The sequence below is a fragment of the Podarcis erhardii genome (genome assembly GCF_964252035.2).
Source record: "Podarcis erhardii genome assembly, chromosome: 8".
NCBI lineage: Eukaryota > Metazoa > Chordata > Lepidosauria > Squamata > Lacertidae > Podarcis > Podarcis erhardii.
The window spans coordinates 64,604,382-64,628,118 of NC_138499.1; the positions used below are offsets into that span (position 1 = coordinate 64,604,382).

Sequence of the window (23,737 nt, forward strand, 5' to 3'; positions counted from 1 at the left end):
GCAACAAATGTGAGTTTGCAAACATATGTCAAGTTCATAACTTTGCTCTTTCGTAAAGCCTTGGGAGAATTAGTTGGTTTTATATTTTAAATCCTGAGCAGGATCCAGCCAAAGCTAAGCCCTTTGAAGGGCCACTCACTTTGATGGGAGCTATTTTAATGCATTAGCTTAACTCTCCTATTGGAATCAATTACATTTTGTAATACTGTTGATATTGTATGTTGTGTTGTAAGCTCTCCAGTGCTCCAATCTGGAGGAAGATCTGGGTATTATTATTATTTTTTTTAAAAAAAAATTAAATAAAGCAGACTTCAAAGAATTCAACTTGGGCAGAAACATGATTATTTCATTGCACATGTTGATGGTTTTATTGTGATTTTAAGGAAGAGTCGTTTCATTTTGTTATTTTTTACATTCATATCCCACTTTTCTTCCATCACGGAGTACAAGACATTGTGCATGTAGGTCCCATATGGTCTTCCCTCCAGAAACCGAATTAGACCCAGGCCTGCTGAACTTCAGCAAGGTGACAGTCTTGTGTACCTCTTCTAAAAGGCTTGCATAGAAGAGCTGGAGATGCACTACATTGGCCCTGTAGAGGAATGAAAAAAGAGATACTTTCAACTTTGACTTCACTTATATCTTATGTCAAGTAACTGGAGAAATCACTTGTTCTTGGGATTTAATCTGGGAAATTTTTAAAACATGCCTACAGAAGTAATGAATAGTAATTTATCTAGCAATTTATCTGTAATTTCATTAATAACAGTCTTGCACTTGGATATGTCTGTACTTGAATATCCATGTTTGGCTCAAAGACAAACATTTATGTAACCTTCTATGATCCTGAAGTTTTGAAATATTTATTTACCAACTGTGGATTTCATCACACAGCCACATACAACCTTGAGCCAACTAGACATAACATTTTTGATCTGATTTGGCCTTCTTTCTTTCTTATTTTTTTATCAGGATTTGTATCCTGCTTAATCATTCATAACCTCATCATGGCTTGGCAGATTATCTTAACAAATTCCCTGGTGGGAGAGGAGTCAGATCAGGTCCATGATATGTGGAGAGATTCAACTCTTTGCCCTTGCCACCATCCCATTCAGAATTTCCATATATTGGCATCAGTTGAAGCTGTCCTCTCATTGCACATAACATAACATTGCACATAACAAGCATGGGGGTGATTCATATTGGCATGGACAAAAGATTAAAGTCCCACCCGCCCTCTTCCCATGTCTTGGGCCCAAATTAGCTATTTCCTTTTAGGGAAAAAAATATGGCATCCATTCTGTACCAGATGAAGAAGAAGAAGAAGAGTTTGGATTTGATATCCCGCCTTTCACTCCCTTTAAGGAGTCTCAAAGCGGCTAACATTCTCCTTTCCCTTCCTCCCCCACAGGTGAGTGGGGCTGAGAGACTTCAAAGAAGTGTGACTGGCCCAAGGTCACCCAGCAGCTGCATGTGGAGGAGCGGAGACGCGAACCTGGTTCACCAGATTACAAGACTACCGCTCTCAACCACTACACCACACTGGCTCTCAGATGACAAATGTTGCGTCTGATTTGGCCCTCGGAACCACTTGGTACACCAGAGAACCAGTCTCCCATCTCACTGACATGAATTGGCATTACCTACATGTGACTGTGTTCAGACACCCTCCTACCTATGGTCTTTTGCAAGGCCACAGTTTTCTGACGAGCTCATCCATGCAACCATTTCAGAGTCTGGTAGTTACGATATATGGCCTTTATTTACAGCTCTTATTTTTTCCGGATGCACCTGTCCAACTTCTAGCTGTCTTGCTATAAGCTGAGGTGAAGCAAGTGAACGTGAGCAGGTACTCACTAGGTGCAAAATAAGGATCAGGCAGACTCAGCAAATGGAGAAAATGAAGGTGAAGTTTATTGCCAGGCAATAAGGACCCAGTTTGGAATCTCTTCCAAAAGGAACTGTGACCCCGATTGACAGAAATCCAGAGGTCTTTATACCTGAGCAGATCACAGCAAATCATAGATCATGAGACAACCATGAGACAGTCACGATATTGTCAGCAAAGAATAGCCAATTAGCAAGCTTCTTGCCATGCTTCCAGCACCTGGACAAGCACTGGTCAAACACCGAGTTCAAGTTCTGCTTTCCGATGCTTGCCGTGACGCTCTGTCTAACCTCTCCCCTAGTTATGACAGGACAGGGAGTTTGGAGTTTTTGTGGTTTTGCTCTTCCTGTTCTGTGGACTAATTTAGCCTGTATCTGAGGGGATTTTGTACCAGAATCTCTGATTCACGTCTTCCCCATATCCAGGGTACACAGATGTTGTAGGGGAAAGGTCGGCTCTAAATCTTGCTGTTTCAAGCAATATGCAGTTAGCTAAGGCACAGCTTCCCTTTGATTCAAAATGGATTATAAAATACTGTAAGCCTTGATTATGTGTGAGCATATATGAATATATTGATCTCTGATAACTGATTATATGAATAGCATAGGGGTAGCCCTTCTTCCTTGCCTCAGAGGCAGTTGTATGAAAGCCAACTACTTCCACCTCCGATGGGATGAATCTAAGCTGGGTGGTTCTACATCAGGGGTAGGCAACCTAAGGCCCGTGGGCCAGATGCGGCCCAATTGCCTTCTCAATCCGGCCCGCGGACGGTCCGGGAATCAGTGTGGTTTTCATGAGTACAATGTGTCCTTTTATTTAAAATGCATCTCTGGGTTATTTGTGGAGCATAAGAATTCGTTCTTTCCCCCCCCCCCAAAAAAATATATATATAGTCCGGCCCACCACATGGTCTGAGGGACAGTGGATTGGCCCATGGCTGAAAAAGGGTGCTGTCCCCTGTTCTACATGCACAAGCCTATATTGGATCATCCAGAGACTGATATTCTGCTCATGTCAGTTGACCCTGGATGTGATCAGACTGGCAGGAATTTAAATGTTGTGCACTCTGTAATACAAAGACACTCTTCTGTTTAATCTGGGAATCCATATCTCTGTTTATATGCTATCATTGCCTACACACTGCCTACACAGGATTACTATACGTCCAGAATAATACGGGGAGGGGGTGTTGGGAAATTGGCAAAATGTCTGTGATTCCCCCAAAAAGCTCAACAACTTTTGTATCCAAAATTTTACTTCTTGAAATACCCACCAACATTGCTCCTACAACCAATAGACCAATGTGTGCACAGTGACTGAGAAACCAATATCCTGCTCCCGATGTAGGAATTATCCTGCATGATATCTGCAATATTTACAACACTTGTGCTGCTACTATTCCCCTCCAATTCAATTATGTCCTCCTGCAGAGGTTGGGCTGCATGCATGTGTAGTCTACGATACTATACGATAATCTTTATTGTCATTGTCCCATACAGAACAATGAAAAAATCTACATCAGACATTCAAACACCAACAAGCCTGCTATCCCAGCTAACCCAGCCTGGTTAACCCCCTAAAAATTCTGATAAAAAGGTAAAGGTACCCCTGCCTGTACGGGCCAGTCTTGACAGACTCTAGGGTTTTGCGCCCATCTCACTCAAGAGGCCGGGGGCCAGCACTTTCCGCAGACACTTCTGGGTCACATGGCCAGCGTGACAAAGCTGCATCTGGCGAGTCAGCGTAGCCCACGGAAACGCCATTTACCTTCCCGCCAGTAAGCGGTCCCTATTTATCTACTTGCATGTGGGGGGTGCTTTCAAACTGCTAGGTTGGCAGGCGCTGGGACCGAGCAATGGGAGCGCACCCCGCCGCGGGGATTCGAACCACCAACCTTTCAATCGACAAGCCCTAGGTGCTGAGGCTTTTACCCACAGCGCCACCCATGTCCCAAAAAGATGGGCCGAAAGATGGTGAACTATGCCTGGGCAGGGCGAAGCCGGAGGAAACTCTGGTGGAGGTCCGTAGCGGTCCTGACGTGCAAATCGGTCGTCCGACCCGGGTATAGCGAAAGACTAATCGAACCATCTAGTAGCTGGTTCCCTCCGAAGTTTCCCTCAGGATAGCTGGCGCTTGAGCACCGCAGTTTTATCTGGTAAAGCGAATATTAGAGGTCTTGGGGCCGAAAAACTCTGATACCCCATAATTAAATACAATATACTCCCACAGAGACTACCTTACACTGCATTTAAAACCAAAATCGCATTTGGATAAAAACTGTTTCTCAGGCAGCTAGTCCTAGTCTTTATAACCCTGTACCTTCTTCCAGAAGGCAGAAGCCGAAAGAGATCATTTCCGGGGTGCATACTATCCTGCACTATCTCTGCAACTTTCTTATGACACCTGGAAGCATAGATTTGATCTAAGGTCGGAAGAGTGCACCCAATTATTCTCTCCGCAGTCTTTACAACCCTGGACAGCATCGTGTTTTCCCTGACTGTGCAGCTCCCAAACCACACACATAGACCATAAGTTAATACATTATCAACAGTACTAATTATATGTTCCTTATTAATGTTAGGAATAACAGCAACTGCAGGAACCTATATAAGCCCCACCAAGGACCAGCCAGTAGCATGCACAATTATATCATAAAACATCTGCACCACTGGCTCTGGCAAGCGGCGTCTCATTTTGGGTGACTCACACAGGCTCAGGCTTGAAACGATATTGCCACCTTCTTCACCCACATCTGAAGGTTAAGTCACGTTCCTGGATTCAAATTATACTTTCCAAAGCAAGCCCTGCTTTTCACCTTGCTGCACTGAAGTCCTTCCCTGTCTTCCAGGACAGCAAGAGCTTAGAGAAATAAAATGCAGTTGACTTGGCCATGCCTTGAGTGTTTGGCATGCCTGTTCGGCACCCCTCTTTACCAGGGTTCCCTCAGGAAGCTGAGCAGTTTTCCTCCTCTCTGGCGCGTGGCTTAGATGACTTATCTATTGCTCGGGGACAAATTGGCCACCTCCACTCTGCTGAGCACCACCCTGCCTTCTCACCCAGTGCCAGGGGAATGAAACCTATTCAAATCAATGATGTTACGTGCAGAAAAACCATTGCATCTAAGAAGATTAATCTACACCTGCCAAGGCTGCCATCCAATACATGCTTACTTGGAAATATTCCCACTGAACACCATGGGGCTAAAACATGCATAAAATTACCACCAACACCCCCCAAAAAAGATAAGAACAGTCTTGCAACCTAGGTCAGATTTTCAGTCCAATCCAGAAACTGAGACAATCCCACTTGGTTTTACCCATTCCTGGAATGTACCACTTCAGATTGAAGCTTGGTGATTACCCCCACACCAGTGTTAGAAAGTTGAGGACAGGATGTGAGAAAGGGGGGGAAATGGGAAGGGGTGTGTCTGTGAAACCACATGCTGTTGGCTCAGAGTGGGTTACACCGCAGGACAAATTTGATGTATCCTCCATTTAATATGAAGATGAAGCAAAAAGCATAAGTGGTAAAATCATTCATTTGCAGTCTACAGCATTACAGAGACAGATACACAATTTCCAGATGCACAATTCTACTCCTCGGTTTCCATCCAGATGGGAAATTCTCTGACGCTGATGATTCCATGCTGCAACTATTTCTTTAATCTCCATCCCAAACTCTGCCCATCTTTGATTTTGACCAGATTTAGCAGCATTATAGAAATTCATTACACCCTCTGAGCAGACACAAATAGCTGTAATAATACATAAGGTGCCGAGGCGGACGAGTCTTGGCATTTAAGTAGGATTTATCTCTCTTACCAGGGACATAGTGCCGAGATTCAGAAAGGGAGCCAATCCCCTTTGCATGCAATTACACCAGAAAGTGTAAAACAAACAAATAAAGGGCCATCTACATTGCACAAACACTGAATCTTCGATGACGGGAAGGGTTATCTGAAATCACTGTACAGCTTTTTATGGGTGACATCTTTCAGTAGAGAGATCCCTCGTGGAGATTTTAAAAAAAGAAGTGGAGAGAGTGTGTGATCCTCATCACACTAGTGAACTTGTTTGCAAGATTGGAAGAGGGGGAGAAGCAGGGGGAAAGTGATAATAGACTTCTTTGTCATCAAAGGGTAAGGAAATGTGACAATCCAGAAACTGGTTTTAGGGCCCCATCTGCTAAACCAGAGAGAAATCAAGATTTTACAGTTCTATAAATATTTTAGTGTATGCCATCATTTATGAACTCTGGCAGCTATCATAAAATCTCTCTGACTTTTGTTACAACTGCATATAAGGCCAGAAAATTGCATCTCATGGTAAAACATAAAAACCTAAGTAAAAGCACCATTCCTTCCAGTATATTCTAAAAATATACAACCTCCCTGTCAGTACATGGCAGGGTAGTTACCATCCCAAGATGCCTGTTTCTCTCCCGTTTTCCTTTATCTGATCCTGCCCTGGTCTTTACAAACCTTTTTGTATCCTTTTATGTTCCATAAATAGCGGCCATCACAACAGAGCAGCCAAAATAGCTTTTACAGTGTCACAACATAGCTGTAAGTAAGAGACACTTAGGTGATGATAATGCTGCAGATATATACAGGGGGAGAAAAAATAAATGTACACTGACCTTTTGTCTAATTACCTTTGATATCATTTTTATCCTTCTGTGAAAACTTATTTAGCACACTAGGGTTGTGGGGAAGAGACTAGCCTCGGAGAAGATTCTCAGGACTGTAATCACCGAGGAGTGAAGAACCCAAGGCCGTAAGAGAGGAAAAATAAGGGACGAAATATATTCCAAGATTAACACCCCACCCCCCACCCCGTTAGCCTATAACATGCCTAACTCTGACTGAGGTTTATATGCTTTCCCAAATGGTCTGGTCATCACACACCACTGGGAATTATAGTGCTAGGCAATAATTTGAAAAAAGCCAATCTCTACATAAATTATATTCTTGTACTATGAGAGGTTGTATTTATTCATGTAACTCAGCCGATGTCTTCTCTGAAGTACATCCCACTGTGTTTAATGAGACTGTCTCCTGTGTAAAGGTGTACAGGATTAAAACCTAAAAAGTCTGCAGTGTTAAATCTATAGCAGGCACCCCCAAACTCAGCTGTTTTGGGACTACAACTCCCATCATCCCTAGCTAACAGGACCAGTGGTCACAGATGGTGGGAACTGTAGTTGTTGTTTGGCACCAACATGTATCAAGGTAATAGAAGCTATCAAAAAGCAGGTGGCAAGTGCAAAATATCACACATAGCTTTCCAAATTTTGAATATTATTATTTATTACATTTAAGGATCACTTCACATGATGCAATTTACAATATATTCACAACATACTGAGTGAACAATTAAGTAGATTTAGATAGATGATAGGTAGATAGATAGGTAGATGATGATGATGATAGATAGATAGATAGATAGATAGATAGATAGATAGATAGATAGATAGATGATAGATAGATAGATAGAGATATATCCATATATATATGAAATACCAAAAAAAATCTATACGTGTTTGTATAAAACAATGCAAATAAACCATTCTAATGCATTGCAAAATAATAATGATAATAATTTAACAGCTTAAAACTAAAAAAGGAGAGAATAACACTTAACACAGAAATAAAAAAGTAGTTTACAAAACATCCACTCATTCCAGATGATGCATCTATTTCCAATACTTTTCTAGACCACTTTTCATTTAACACAACCCCAAAGCAATTTTACAGCGAAACAATAAATCATAACAATACAGCAAAAAGCATCAAGGTCGCAGCATAGTTGTTGGTGAAAAACTGGCATCAATGGTCTGGGAATGGCCAAGCAAAAATACGTGTTTTTAGTAGATAGAAGAAACATGCCACCACTGGTGTCTGCTATGTTGCAGGGGAGAGTTCATGCTATCAGGTGAGGGCCACCCTGTCAATATGGAGTTCTGCAGCTCATGGGATGGCCAGCAGGAGATGTAAAAGGAAGCTGTGGTCAGGGTATCCAAAGAGCAGGTAACACGGGAGGAAGAGAAACTTACTTGATGGCAGGAGGTTCAGATGAGCCCACGAACATTTTCAAAGCATGAGTGGAGATACAGGCCTCTGGTTTAGGCCTGCCACTGCTAGCAGGGCAGCCTCCTGAGGCATCCTCCTGGCGCATCCATACATTTGACTCATGTCATTAGAAGATGTAAGCAAATATTGGCATGTGTACATAACTGCTTCTCCATTCCATTGAGATCCTGATTTGGCCAGGATTGCCCCTGACAGCTACTTTTGCTTGAACAATCCTGGCATCCTGGAGACAGAGAGCAGTCATGCACAGTCTCTAGCACACTGGATAAGGCAGCCCTCTGACTTGTGGCCCATTAGGCTATAGTTTATCAGGCAGTTGTATCATGCATTTCATACATACTGCTGAGCAGCAGCCCAAGAGTCCAGTGCTATTTCTACACAAGTCCCACTGAAATGCGATGGCATGGATCTGCAAGGCAGTGGAGCTTGTCCATTCCCATTTATTTCCTTTTTTTCAATGAAGGAGTGTCATGTTGGGGGATGGGTTAAAAGGCAGCATGCTAACATCATTGCATTAAAATCATAATTGCTTTGTGTGTTATTCCTCACTTATTAATGTGCCTGTTTGACAGTCTCTAATAAACCCCTCTCTATCTCTAATGAGTTTAGTCCACAGAGGGTATATTTCAGCCTCAACAAGCCACCAAGCAATTTAGGTCTGTTGGCAATTTCTGCTTAAGGTAGGTCACAAAGTGGAACAAAAATTAACGCTGTCCATAATGATGGTACTTGTTCAAGCAGCTTGGGGGTCACACACAAGCTTCTTTGCATCACAAAGTCTTCAAACTCTTTGAAGTCAACGCAGAATGTTCCTAAGAAGCACAGAAGAGAGGCTCAAATTGAATGGAATCCTCATTTCATGTCATGTCCCAACACAAAATTGAACTCTACTGGCTGCAGAAAATTTACACCAGAATCAGGAGTACTTCCCTCAGGCCAGGGGTGAGGAAACTGTAGCCTCTTGTATATTGCAAGGCCACATCTCTCATCATCCTTGACCACTGACTGTTCTGGCTGAAGTGGATGGGAGTTGGAGTCCGACAACCTTCTCCACAGCTTCTCCATACCTGCCTTAGGCCCAAACTCAGTGCCAGCTTTGCACACAAACTAAGTAAACTATGGTTTAGAGTCTCAGATTACAAGGGGTCTTTTTAAAAATCCCTGCTCCTCTAAATTTCAAATGTGGCATAATTGGTTAAAAATAAATAAAGGAAATGGGGACTCTAAAACAAACATTATTGTTTAGATATGACCAAAGTATGCTTAATGGTTGTGTTTATAAATCTGTTCATAAATAACCGTAATTTATCTCAAAAATATACATCATTAGGCCAGATGTCCATAATTTGTGAAACAGTGGCAGGTGAGGTTTGGTATTTACACATTTTGGGGATAACACTATGAAGCCTCTTAAATTCGGCACAGTTTCGGACCTCAGCACATCTCAATCCCACCCTTCCAGACTACATTTTATAGGCAAATGTGTGTGAGCTGCTGACCTGTGTTTTCTTCCCCACATCATCACAGGAATGTGGGTGGGGTGTGTATGAAATTGTTATTGCTTTAATACTGTCTTACTCCCATATGTGACAACCAATGAAAGGGAGGGGGGAGAAATCCTATCATGGTGATATAACATGGCTCATTTTTTAACTACACATTTACTGGGGAGATGCTTTCTAACAGCTGAGTTTTTTATTTGGGCTTTCATTTTAGGGTATAAAATGATTACATTTTTTGGTGCCTGGTTATGCCCTGGTCACAGCTTTTTAACTGCCAAAAATAAAAGTATACACTTTTTAAAAGATACAAAGGATCTGAGTCAAATTATCTGGAGGCATCTATCCATTAAAATAACACTGAAGTCCATCAATGATTCATCTTCACAAGAAGCACTCTGACAATGGAGGCAACCACTGTTTCTCAAACTTTGGTCCCCAGCTGTTTTTGGACTACAACTCCCACCATCCCTATCCATGGGTCCTGCTAGCTAGGGATGATGGGAGTTGTAGTCCAACAACAGCTGGGGAACCCAAGTTTGAGAAACACTGACTTAACCAAATGCCTGATGAAGTATATGGGATTTACGTGTGTTTTGCAGAATGCCTGTTCAGAATTAAGTCCAAGTGAGTTAGAATTACTGAATCGGAACAACATCAATCCATAGAAAAACCAATTGACATTTGTTCTGATCCATTTGTAAGCAGCAGATTTTCCCAGGGGAAAATGGTGAGACAGGTGGAAGTGCTCTTAGTCATCTTTTTGGTGCCAGATTGAGACATTTTTGCTTTGGGGTATTTTAAAGGTGAACCTAACTAATTTGCTGCTTCCAAAAACAACACATGAACTGAACCACAGCCATCCATCAAAATTCGCAGTTCTCTGAATTTTGCAATACAGCTCTCCAGCCAAGCAATGTGTGCAAAAATTCATATCCTAGGGTAAAGTGTGCATAAGATGACAATATTAGTGGAAAGAACATAGAAAAATGCATTAGATTATGGAACATTGCTTTGGGAAAGTGTGCATATCAAGCATAATTGCATACAAATATGCATATTAGGGGAAATTATTACTAAGATGCAGATAAATTTTCACAAAATTTTTTTTTAATGGAAACTGTTATGGAAATTTGGAGAAATAAAGTTAAGATTGGAAAAAAGAGAAACCAAGAAAAACCAAAACTAACAATTCCATTCATGTTTACTGAGCTGATGCCTACAGTGGAGAATACCTGAGAAGGAATCCCACTGTATACCACTAGAACTGGCAATACATATGATTGAGCAGAATTATTGTCTCTTGCATTACCTGCAGGCTAGAAAAAACTTCTCCTGCCGAATTCCAGCCTGTCACGCAGCTTCAACAAAACAAAAACTTGACAATACATCCTGTAAGTTAAAACACTTTCATTGTTGAGCCCTTGAGGGGACACTTAACAAAACAGCAAAACAAGCCTCGGACATCGTTGGATTGTAATGGTAATGACTTATACGTAACCACTGGCATAAATATGTCCCAGAGACTGGTAGAATCACGTTGTGCAGTTATCTAAAGCAGAAAACAAAGCAGCCTATGGAACGAGTTGCTTTTCTCAAATAGCATTTTCTTTCTTCCTTTTTTTATTTTCGCCACACACAGTCAAGTGTTTTCAAACGATCAAAAAGATGTTAACACTTTCCAAACGCACTGCTATTAAAATATTTTGTCACTACTTCAGTACATCAAATGATGCAATGCCTAAGCTCCCCAGACAATGCACAGAACATTAGAGAATTAGCTTAACATTCTGACAACCTTGCGATTTTATTTAAACAAGTTCTTCCCTCCCAATTCCCTACGGAGGCGCGATTTTGTCTTTCTGTTGATTGTAGTGGACATATCGCAGATTCCTAACAACTTTCCCAATGGACCACCCACAACATCCTTTGTACAGTGCTACCATTGCTGGCCTTATTCAACACCCCCTACTTTCTACTTTATTTTCTTTCTTTCTTTCTCTCTCTTTTAAAAAAATGCTAACACTGTCTTCAGATCAGCAGAGACTTTGGCCTGCCATCTGTGCCTTCGTGATGCGGTGCATCCTAACCAATTATTCCCAACGTGCTTTGGAGTAAACAAAATGTCGACCATAATAACAAAGAAGATTTAAAAATAAAACAGCCCTGGAGAACTTTTGATGAGAGTTGGTTAGAAGGCCAGCTCCAATTAGACCTCAGTATTAAGAGGAAACATTCTGAAGTAATGGATCATGTAGAGCCAAACTACATGTTACAATGCAGCCATGTGCAACATGTCTTAACTACAAAGCACGTTAAAAGGTAAAGGGACCCCTGATTGTTAGGTCCAGTCTTGGACGACTCTGGGGTTGCGGCGCTCATCTCGCTTTACTGGCCGAGGGTGCCAGCGTACAGCTTCTGGGTCATGTGGCCAGCATGACTAAGCCACTTCTGGTGAACCAGAGCAGAACACGGAAACACCGTTTACCTTCCCGCCGGAGTGGTACCTATTTATCTACTTGCACTTTGATGGGCTTTCAAACTGCTAGGTTAGCAGGTGCTGGGACTGAACAACGGGAGCTCATCCTGTCACAGGGATTCAAACTGCCGACCTTCTGATTGGCAAGCCCTAGGCTCTGTGGTTTAACCTACAGCGCCACCTGTGTTCCACAAAGCATGTTAGGCAAGTGCAAATTTACATGCACTAGGAAAGTGTTCTGGGAGCGAGGGTTAGCTGCTTAGGTGAGTGCTGCAATTTCTAGGGGACTGTAGTAGCTTTGAGAGTGCCTACTCACTCCTCAGGTTCTCCATTGCAAAGTGTCTTCTGATGAGATGCTTTACTGTGGAGAAATGGACACCAGCCTTATACTACCTGCCATTGCATTGTGCCACATTCTGTCAGTGCTTTAAGATCAGCATCGGAGACCCTCATTGGTGGCCTACCTTTAAGATGGGTTTGATTGTCAGGGCTTTTCCAGTGGTGGCCCTTGTCTTATGGAACTCCTTCCCAAGAGATACATGGTTAGCCGCTCCAGTTGTAGCAGTAAAAACAGAAACAAAAACCCTACCCATTTCAATTAACTGATGTATCTTTTGGACATGCTATTGTATTTGTATTCTTTATACACCTATTTCAGCGGTTTATTGCAATGATTTTGGAAATGGTTTTCTATTGCATGGTCTAACATATGGCTGGTTCTGTGGTTTTTGAATTGTGAGAGTTTTATTAGGATAGTGCCTTTTACAGTTGCATTGTTGTTTTCCGCCTTGGGTGGACACAGTTCAAAAAGGCAACTTATTAATATTTAAGAGAGATTAATAAATTGTTTGGTCAGTACCAAAAACAGCAAATTCACATATTCTTCCCCTCCACTCTGTCCTAGAAGTTCCAGTAAAGCAAAACTTCCCTGTGCTTCCATGGCTGGAGTGGAACTCAAAAATCCACATATTTAATTAAGGACTCGGTGGTAGAAAACACAATTTCAGGTTGCCCACAGAAAGACCCAGGTACATAGGGAGCTTGCATGGACAGACAGTGCAACATGGGGGGGGGGGGGTTCCTAGGCCTAAGGTGAAACTGTGGTGCTCCCTGTTATTTTTTTATATTGGATGTTGTATGCTTTTTAAGTGATCTTGTTATATTTATAGTATCGAAATGTGGTTTTTGTTGTTTTGTCATGTTATTATGAAATTGTTTTTGTAGTGTTTGTTTGAAATGCATCCATTTCTTCATTGCAAGCTACTTTGAACGTGTGTGTGTGTGTGTGTGTGTGTGTGTGTGTGTGTGTAAGCAGCATACAAATAAAATGGATGAACGAATGAATGATTTCCCAACAGGTAGGTCACTATTGCTTGTCAGTAAGGAGGGCAGGAGATAGCAGGCAGGCAGGTTGGTGCAGTGCATATGCACCAGCAGAGTCCATTAGGTGTTCCTACCAGTGAGTTTTCACTGCACCAGTCTCCCTGCCATTTTGAACAGTAACTGATGGCATGGTGAGGTGCTAACACAAACCTGACCTTCAATCGGTCATGTTGCCATTGCTCACCAGGAGGAGAAGGGGGAGGCACAAAGTGGTGGCAAAGTCTGCATGGTGCCAATGCACCAGTGGGAGTACTGGATTTGTTCCGCTAGTGTGTTTGCACAAACCAACCTCCCTGCCTCCGCCTCCTGGTAAGCATCAGCAGTTTGAATGATGTGAGCCGCAGTTTCACCAAACTACACCGTCTGCTACCACAGGTGAACGAATGGTGAGGGTTGACTTATTTCCATTTAGTGAAGTCAGATATCTCTCAGTCAATAGCAATAGGCATTTCCAAGTCTTTCTTTACCTCTGGTTTTGTTCTTTTGCCTCAATCTGATTCTGGGAGTAGAATGGCAAAACAGCTATTTTCTCGCAATTTCTGCGCTTTAGCTGGATACCTCATGGGTTTCTCCAGAAGAATTTGCCAGACTGGGTCCAAATGATGAAGTGAGATATATCCGCTTTGGTGAATATCCCCCAGAAGCAGAAACAGGTTGCCTGATACCTGTTAGGCAATCCAAGGACAAGGTGTGCAATTTTTCTGGTTCGTGCCTTCTACAAGTGATAAACAACTTAGATTTGGTGATTCTGAGGGAGGTAAATATGGTGAATTTACATTGTAATTATTCAAAGCCGGCATTGACTTTGAAAATAAATAAATAGATAATATCCGCATCTTACCCCTCCCATTTGTTCATAAGTTATTACTGATTTCAAATGTTACTGGGTTCTCTCTCCATCTCTCTAGGATATGGATCCCTTATAGGCTATTTTCAAAGAAGAGTTTTCCCCATGTGTTCACAGTGGTGATGAATGACTGGAAGGCAACAACAGAGCTTTGAAACAGAAACGGCCTCAGTTTCTACTACAGCTCATTTAGGGCTCCTGAGAATTCAGAAAAGCTTTAAAAAATAAAAAAGGCTCCTTTTTGTTATATGATATCAATTAGGCGTTTAATAGTTACAATGGGAGGCGACTTTCCAATGGAATTTTTAACACAGTGGAAACAAATTACCTCCAAGATGCTTATCATTCATAATCCTGGCGGTAATGAAAACAAAGTCATGGCAGAGCACGCATCTTGTCCAGAGCTCTGGCCACCAACTAGAAACGGACCGCAAGGCAGCTCTGGTTTGAGTCTGGCTTGCCTCTGACAGCAATAGGAAACCCCATGGGAAAGCAGAGCGCCTGCAAAGGAATGCTGGCTGAGGACAACGCATCAGGCAGATGTTGTTTTGAAGTGGGTATCTCAGCGCTTTGATTCATCTCAGAAGGGACTTATACAAAGGGCTGGTTCATGCACTCTCTTGGCTGTGGATCTTGCTTCACATGGTGGAGGAGCAGACAGGCACATGCTCGCTCGCTCTCTGTCTCTCTTTCCACCATGCAATAAGGTAGCATGTAATGTATGCACTCCATGCATAGAGAAGCGCTGACATGTATGCACATTCAGCAGGGGTGTAGCATGGGTTGCTGGAGCCCGGGGCAGTGCAGGTGTTGCACCCCGGTGGACTGGGCAGTGCTCAGTCCCTTCAAGAGCCAGCATCTAATCAAGAGAGCCTCACCTTTCAAACTAGAACCAACCTGGGAGCAGAGATAAGGCAGAGAAACACAAAGCCATGGGCACCATCTTGTGGTCTCCTTCACATGGCTACAACAGGGCTTTCCCATGTTTCTCTTCCTCTCTTCTTCTCAGCTAGCCCGGGGATGGGGCGTGCACCGCCATCCCTTTGCTGGCCAGAGGAGGAGGCACCGCTGCCACTGCAGTCATAAAGGCCTGGCCCAGACATGACTTGCTTCCCTGAGGCTCCAGCCTCAAGGAGGTAGCCTGTTGTGGGGGCACCTGGTTGCACCACTTCATAAATTTGCTCCTGGGGCCACAGCCCTCTGGCCTCTCCATGCTACACCACTGACATTTAGAAAGTAAGAAGAGCCTGCTGGATCAGACCAGTGGCCCATCTGGCCATGGTCTCACATGCTGCCTATGGGAAGCCCCCAAGCAGAACCAGAATGCAATAGCACTCTTCTCTCCTATGGTTTTCAGCAACTGGAAGCATACTGCCTTTCCCATGGGCATCTAGTTGACCACTGTGGTAACAGATTTTCAGGCCAAGTGGGTCTTTCCACCATCCATCCAAGACCAGTGGTTTTGGGGAAGGAGTTGTGGATTTAGGCTGGGATTGAAAAGTGAGGAAATAAATATGGGCACCATCCAACAATGAGCTTCTGCGATCACAACATAAAAGTCAACTCCTAGGGGCTGAGATCCCTTCAGCCCTCCTATTAAATATTTGAGGAGGCTGACCCCCCATTGATTACCATTGGCCAGCATATATTTACAATTGGTGGAAGCAACTGAGGCTCTTTCATACCCATAATGCAACAAAGGAGGCTGCATTCAGAAGCATGAGAAGATCTGGCCCTGAAGAGCAGTGTAACAGCAGCCCTTGGGAAGCAGAACTGGGCCACCAAAGAACAGCTGCCAAAGAATAAATAACACTGACTTCTACCATGACTGAGTCCAAACTGTGGTGGAAGGGCACTAGTTTTGGCTTTGCATGCATGTTGAAACCAGTGGTGATTATTAGTCCTGGTAGGGCAGCATGTAGGGAGCCAAACAGTAGGTGGCACCAGAGCCAATTCTAGTCCCCATCTCTCTCCCTGCTGAGCTGTACAAGGGCAACACTGACACCCAGGAAGAGGAAGCTGACAGTGGACTGCTACCCAATGGACAGGATGCAAGTAAAAAGACAGGTAGGTGAGACCAGGCTTAGGTTGGGGGGGGGAGTGCCTCATTCCCTCTAAGGGACCATCCTCATCTGGTGGAAACCCTCATGCTTAATCTTATGAGATGCTGATTCGATAGGGGGGAAAATAAGGCTGCAAATTGGAAATGAAAGGAGGCAACTGTACTTGCATGGCGAGGCCCCACAGTTCCCCCCCAGAAATAAACACACAGACATGAATATGTTGGGTTTATGGGATAAAATAGGCCACAACTTTATTGATTATAGATGTGAGCGGTTGGGCTTAGGCATTTGGGTGAAGCCAGACTATATCCTGCCTATCTGCAGGAAGTCTGTAAAGGGTCAACCGACAGGGGGAGCCCTGTGATATAGCCCTATGATATAGGGTCATGGCATGGCCCTAGCCCACGCCCAGGCTTCGGACAGGAACCACACCCCTGGATTCCCTTAACGGGATACCCTTAACGAGGAGGGGCAGGCGGAGGCAACAACCTCCCCTCCCATAAACAAGGCTTACCAACTGCCTAAGGCTGCAACTTGGAAATGAAAGGGGCAACTGTACTTAAGTCAAAGGGACTGTACTTAAAGGGATTGTGGCAGCTGAAGGCAATTTATTATTTAGTGGATTGAAGGCACAATTGAAATTTTTTTGATAACATAGGATCAGATTATTAGTCTAACAACAACAACAACATTTATACCCCGCCCATCTGGCTCAGTTTCCCCAGCCACTCTGGGCAGCTTCCAGCACATATGAAAACTTAATAAAACATCAGACATTTAAAAAAAAAAAACTTCCTGATACAGGGCTGCCTATAGACATCTTCTAAAAGTTGTGAATAATAATTTTGTTATTTATATTATTTATTATGCAAATAAAGTCAGACCAAATGCTGCCCAATAACAGTTTAAATCCCTGTCTTTTAAAGCTGACTAATCTGTTTTGGAAGGATTGTTTTAAAACACCCACGACGCTCTATGGTGGTGTGCATATGTATGGGTTATTGTGATCCCCAGACTTCTCCCCCCAAGTGGTCCTCACAAGGCTTCCTGATCCCTGTTAATGAGAAAGGAGAAGGCCCAGGGAACAAAGGAAGGACATAAGCCTCTCCCCAGCCACCCCACTTTTTGCTCATTTGATCTGGTGGGGCAACTAAATGAAGGAGCAGGCCTGTGAATGGTTGAGGAATTAAGCACAGTAGGGTTTGACTGTTGCTAGCTTCCTCGAAGCGCCCCTGTTAATGTTGCCTTTGGGCCGAAAGACCACAAATAAAGGTCAGAATTCTCCATTAACTTGGTTTTGATGTCCTCATTTCCCTCCACTCCACCCCAGCGCTCTCCTTCTTAATAGCTTCTTTTATTTTCCAAGCACTACATGGTCAGCTCATCGATTAGTGGGCCCATACAAAGCGGCCTAATGACGGGTCATCCTTAATGAGAAAAGTGGCTGCTCTTGAAGTGGCGCAACTTGGGCCAGCTTCCCCACTGAGTGCCGGCATGTCATGCTTAGCCTCGCCTTTTGAGTGCAAGAGCCCATGGAAAATCGACAGCGAACAACAGCCGGGCGCCCCTGAACAGAATGTACCATGTGCGTGGCTATTTAGCGCTGTGAAAGAGAGAGCGCTTCCACAATTGGGAGCGAACATAAGGAGTCCTTCAGAGGAGAAAAGGGGCCTTGGCAAATTTATAGACTCCCCTGAAAGCAAGCGATTACAGATCATTATCCAATTGAGGCAGATTGATGGGACGGGGTCAAAGTAATATCGCAGAGCTCGCTGAAGGGACAATGCCTGCCTGTCAGTGGTGTCCGGGAACAGAGAGAGAAAGGAAGTCGCCACACACAGAGAGGAGAGGCTGAAACTTGTCCCGGAAGGCTGATTATACATCACTGAGCCTTGTGATACTATCAAATAAAAATTGCACGATTGGTATCATTGGGTTAAAATCATGGTCGGTAGCAAAAATTCTAGATAGGTAGCAAGTGTGTGTGTGGGGAGAGAGAGAGAGAGAGAGAGAGAGAGAGAGAGAGAGAGAGAGAGAGAGAGAGAATCAGGTCCGTCTAATTTACACATCCTAAACAAAATGTGAACCAAAACACACTGGTCCTTCAAAATTCACATGCCTTCAAGTTTTGTGCTGGAGTTCTCCAGCCAAAAAAACTAACTGCACAAAAATGTGTACATTAGGAGCAAAAAACATACTATTTATATATAATAAAAATGCATTTTATTAGTGGGAATTGTTTGTGTGTGTGTGTGTGAGAGAGAGAGAGAGAGAGAATGAGAATGAGAATGGTCTGAGAAACAGCACCTCTGTGTTTCATAAGATTAAGGAGATTACTTGTAAAGTGGAAGTGAGCACTAATTAAAATCTTGAGCAACCAGCCAGTCAGTCAAAGGGGCTGTAAGTTAAGCTATTCTCTGCTGGAAAGAAACATCAACAAGCTTACTGCCCACTTCACCATTTATCAGCCACATATCATAGACAATTGCTGATACGATGTGGCGAATGGCCACAGCTAAGGAAGGGAAGATCTCTCAATTTCAGTTTTTTGCAGTTTCTCATTTTTTCATTTTATAAAATTCTAACATAGTAAGTTTTATAAACAAGAGCAGTAACACATTACAGGTAAGTTAAAATAGAATTATTGCAAGGCCTTGAGCACAGTGTAAAGTCATCACCAGGACTCATTTTTCCAATCTTAAGTTCAGTTTTCCATATCACTTTGCATTTTGTAAAAAAATAGCCCTCCTTAAAAATCAGCAGCATTTTAATGTGATTTTTTCCTAATATACGCATTTTTGCAAAGCGGTTTTTCTTAATATAGTTCATTTTGCCTTTAAATACAAGCTGATATGCCTTTAAATATCTCCATTTTGCACTTGAGAGAGAACATTATGTGACAGTAACCTTTATCTTTATTGTGCTAAAGAAACATAGTCTCATCAGTCATCATATTGTGACAGCTATAAAGGCTTTATTAGTTTGTTAGATAAACTTAATTTTTTCAAAAAAAAAGAGAGAAGAAACCTCTCAAATGAATTGCAACCAGCTTTCAGAATAACAAATACATTGTTTACAGTGAAATTAACTCCATCTGACATCCACAGCCACCATATGTAAAACACCCATTATTTGTCCTATCCCTTTGAAAATCATTTTATTGGAATGTATCAGTTAAACTAAAACACATGACCTCCCTTCTTGTGCCATGAAAGAAACCACTGAAGAGAAATTATTTTTCTTAAAAAAAAAAAAATCTTCATTCATACAGGACCTCTGGGAAAGGATTTTTATCGGTGACTCTGTAATGGCAAGTGTATCACATGCATCCTGCTCCATTAGCTGCCTGGCTTTGGAAGAGTTTGGTCAACATTCAGGAATTTACTTGATGAAAGGCTAGCCTATGAAAGTGCCACCGGCTTTGAGAGCTGCAAGAGTTGCGCTTCCTGACTTCCTACATCAGCGTCACAAATGACGCAGTGCCATGCGCTCATGTGATGGAACACACATTGCAAACTTGGATTGTTTGCAGGAAAAGATACTATCCATAGCGAAACTTAGGTGAAACCTAGGCTATCATCTATCTATCTATATCTATCTGTCTGTCTGTCTGTCTGTCTGTCTGTCTGTCTGTCTGTCTAACTATCTAACTATCCAACTATCTATATCTATCTATCTATTATTATTATTATTATTATTATTATTATTATTATTATTAATACCCCGCTCATCTGGCTGGGTTTCTCCAGCCACTCTGGGCGGCTTCCAACAAAATATTAAAATACAATAACCTATTAAACATTAAAAGCTTCCCTAAACAGGGCTGCCTTCACTTCAGATGTCTTCTAAAAGTCTGGTAGTTGTTGTTCTCTTTGACATCTGCTGGGAGGGTGTTCCACAGGGTGGGTGCCACTACCGAGAAGGCCCTCTGCCTGGTTCCCTGTAACCTCACTTCTCGCAGTGAGGGAACCGCCAGAAGGCCCTCGGCGCTGGACCTCAGTGTCTGGGCAGAACGATGGGGGTGGAGATGCTCTTTCAGGTATATTGGACCAAGGCCGTTTAGGGCTTTAAAGGTCAGCACCAACACTTTGAATTGTGCTTGGAAACATACCAGTGTAGGTCTTTCAAGACCAGTGTTATATCTATCTATCTTAATACAATTACAATCTTATACATGTTTACCTTAGAGTAAGCCTGAGAGACCACAATGAGATTTACTTCTGAGTAAATGTGCACTAGGTTGTGCTTTGAAACTCTGAAGAGAAGGAGAGCACATCAGCACTAGGGAAGATAAGCTGAGCATCTAGAGAATCAGGGCAACTGAGCAGCAGCGACCCAAGTCAACAGCTTTATAGGACCAATTGGGATCCTACTGGCCACTTCTATCACCTGACTGCTGTTGACCTGGCATGTACAATAGCATCTTTTCCTTATTAACAATGATGGTGTGGCATTGAACAACAACAGGGAACATCCACCACATTGACCCATCAACAGTGTTAAAGTAAGATCCAACCGCCTGCCTGGTCATAGAACGGGAGAGAGAGAGCACAATCATATCCTTTGCTTCAGGCAGCGAAATGTCTTGGGTTGGCTCTGGTCCATGAAAACCACTTCTTGTAAGCTCTCATTTCAGTCTTGGATGTGACTCCCTAATTCCAATTGCAAAACAGAGTTGGACTGGCCCTTCTGCCTTCTGCCTTAAGGCCGAGTAATCTTGTACTTATCGCTCCTTGGTACCATTCAAGGGCAAGGTGGCTCACTTTGTGATCCAGTTCACCAGTCAAGTATGGCACCACGCCAAGGTATTGATCCAACTTTCTGGTTTTGCTGCTTGTTGGGTTGACTGGGATGTTTATGGAGACACGAAGTCAGGGAAGCTCCCGTTAAACAGCAGTGCCACCACCAAGCCAGAGCTCCTCTAACCTAACATACATACACCCAAAAGACTGTCATATGAAAACAAAGAGTGGTTTAGGGCAGAGAAGCAGAGGACAAGAGCAGAATGAATCAGAAAATTTAATTTTCCTACTTCCAATCCACCAAACTCTAAATCCAAATGCACAAGTATATGTCTGGGTCATCTTCAGATCTGAATACTGCTAAGAGCCACAACACAGAAGTCAATCTGTGGAAAAGGAAAAGCATACTAAAGATATCTACCATATTATACGCAAAGAATGTTTCCACCCAAGTGAAGTAGAAGCCTCTGTAACATGTGCTTAAGACATCTCATGAATAGCTTATGACATTATATTAATAATATTAAATTTAACACTAGAATAAAACAGCAGACAGGGAAGAATTCCAGCTAAGTAATTCTCCAGGCTCCAAGAGCTGAGGTTTATTTCTTTTTTAATTGTGTTTTTGTTTTCCAAACTGATTACCTACTTAATTCCTAAAAATAATTACACTTACTGTCTTTGATCTGTAGTAAATGGCTAAATAATACCTCCCTGCAGGCAGAGAAGGTGCCAGCTTCTTCCAGAGGAATTGTGGTTAGACCCGGGTTCCTTTCTTAGCATTCACACCAATTACACTGCTGTCTGTAGTGTTTGTGATCTTTGTATGTGTGAGAGGGTGATACAAATTTTGCAAGAGGAAAAATAATATCCAATCACTATAGCTTTCTGGAGCTCTCCATAGTACAATAACTTTTTCTAGTGTGGTTTTGAGCCCATCCATTCAGGACACTTATCCAGTTGTGCTTAACCAACTGATTGATCAACTTAAGACATACCTATGAAGTTTGTTTACCCATATAAAATGTATACAGTGGTACCTCAGGTTACAGACGCTTCAGGTTACAGACTCCGCTAACCCAGAAATAGTACCTCGGGTTAAGAACTTTGCTTCAGGATGAGAACAGAAATAGTGCTCCAGCAGAGCGGCGGCAGCGGGAGGCCCCATTAGATAAAGTGGTGCTTCAGGTTAAGAACAGTTTCAGGTTAAGAACGGACCTCCGGAATGAATTAAATACTTAACCTGAGGTACCACTGTACAGTTTAAAGTGTTGGTTGTATTGGGGTAAGATTGCTCAGAATTCTCTGTTAGATTTTTCTACCTCTGGTCACTGAGCTACAGATCCCAGAGATCCCTGAGAAGAAATAATAATAATAATAATAATAATAATAATAATAATAATAATACTCTGGAACAATTATGAAACCAGTTGGGATTTGTGGAACAGGTGTACCCTCAGTGATTGGAGAAGGAAGACTCACTACTGCCAGAAGTAGCTGGGATGTCAACAACATAACCCAAGTTATTTTGCTGTGAGCAAAACCTCAGGTTAAAAACCACAGAATTACCCTCACAGGGCCTGGCTGTACAAGAGCACAACCATGGGCTTAGATCTCACTAGGGCAGGAGTGAGGAGGCTGCTGCCTTCCCCATATTGGGGAACCACAATTTCCATAATCCATGACCACCAGCTAGGGCTGAAAGGAGGTGAAGTCCAACATGTAGAGGACCACAGGTTCTCCTACTCCTGCAGCAAGGCAAACTAGTGCTGAGCCGTCTTGGTTTGAGGCTGAGTGTCCCAACCACTGGTGGCACCATTCACCAGCCTGTTTAGTGAAACACACCATCCTCCAAGTAACGTCTATTATATTCCCTATTCAGAGGTGGCCTCAGGGCAGCACAGCCAGTTTCCCCCCACAGGTGCAGGGGCCAAGACAGGGGCCTTCCTGCCTCCTTCCCAAAGCTCCTGAAGCACTGGGCTTTGGGAAGGAGGTGTGAGGGCTCTGACAGGATCCTAGAGGACCAAAGCCTGGCACCTCCATTACCCAGCTTTAGGAAGGCACCATGAGGCCTGTGCAGGCCTGTCAAAGTTTGGCCTTGCACAGGGTGCCATATTAGCAAGGTCCGCCCTGCCTTATTACTACTCCATGGGGTGTCATCCCCTCCAAATTGGGGAAGCAGGGACACAGACGAAAAAGGAGAAGGAGGGGAAGGTGTGCTGGTTAATGAATCATAAAACATGATGTTTTATTGATGTGAAAAGAAGAAGATGCACTTTTTTTCTTAGTAAGGCCTCCAGAAATCCAGAATCAATGGTTTGGAACTTTTGTTTGAATTGAGCCTTGAGAAGGCGCCGTTGTGATTTGCATGCTAGTAAACACCTTACAATTTTTTCCCCTGTTAACAGAATGGATTTAACTGCTAATTAAAACTAGTCTGTAAGCACTATGGAAAATTAATTAAACCATTTAGCAGAGAGATGCAAATGAGGCTCAGCTGCTGCTTGGACATTAGTGCAGGAAGAGTCACACTCCTGTTCATTAGCAAGTCCTGTCATTTTCCAATAGTGCATGGTATGGATCAGTAACTGGCAGCCCCTGGGCCAAATCCGGGCCTGTGCTGCCTGCTTCCCCACCCCCCACCCCAACCAACACGTCTCAGTTCCAACCCAAAGTGAAATAAAGATGTGGAGGACTTTTGAAGTTTAAACAGTGGTTGTGATATGAGATTGCTTCAAAGCATCC

At 43.0% G+C, this 23,737-nt stretch overlaps 1 long non-coding RNA gene across 1 annotated transcript; it reads right to left on the reverse strand.

Moving 5' to 3' along the window:
• Positions 1-341: 341 nt before the first annotated feature.
• Positions 342-5,121, reverse strand: LOC309348136. Its single transcript, XR_014159225.1, has 2 exons — positions 4,596-5,121; positions 342-592 (listed from the first exon to the last, which is right to left on the reverse strand). It is a non-coding gene; the product is annotated as an uncharacterized lncRNA (long non-coding RNA).
• Positions 5,122-23,737: the final 18,616 nt, after the last annotated feature.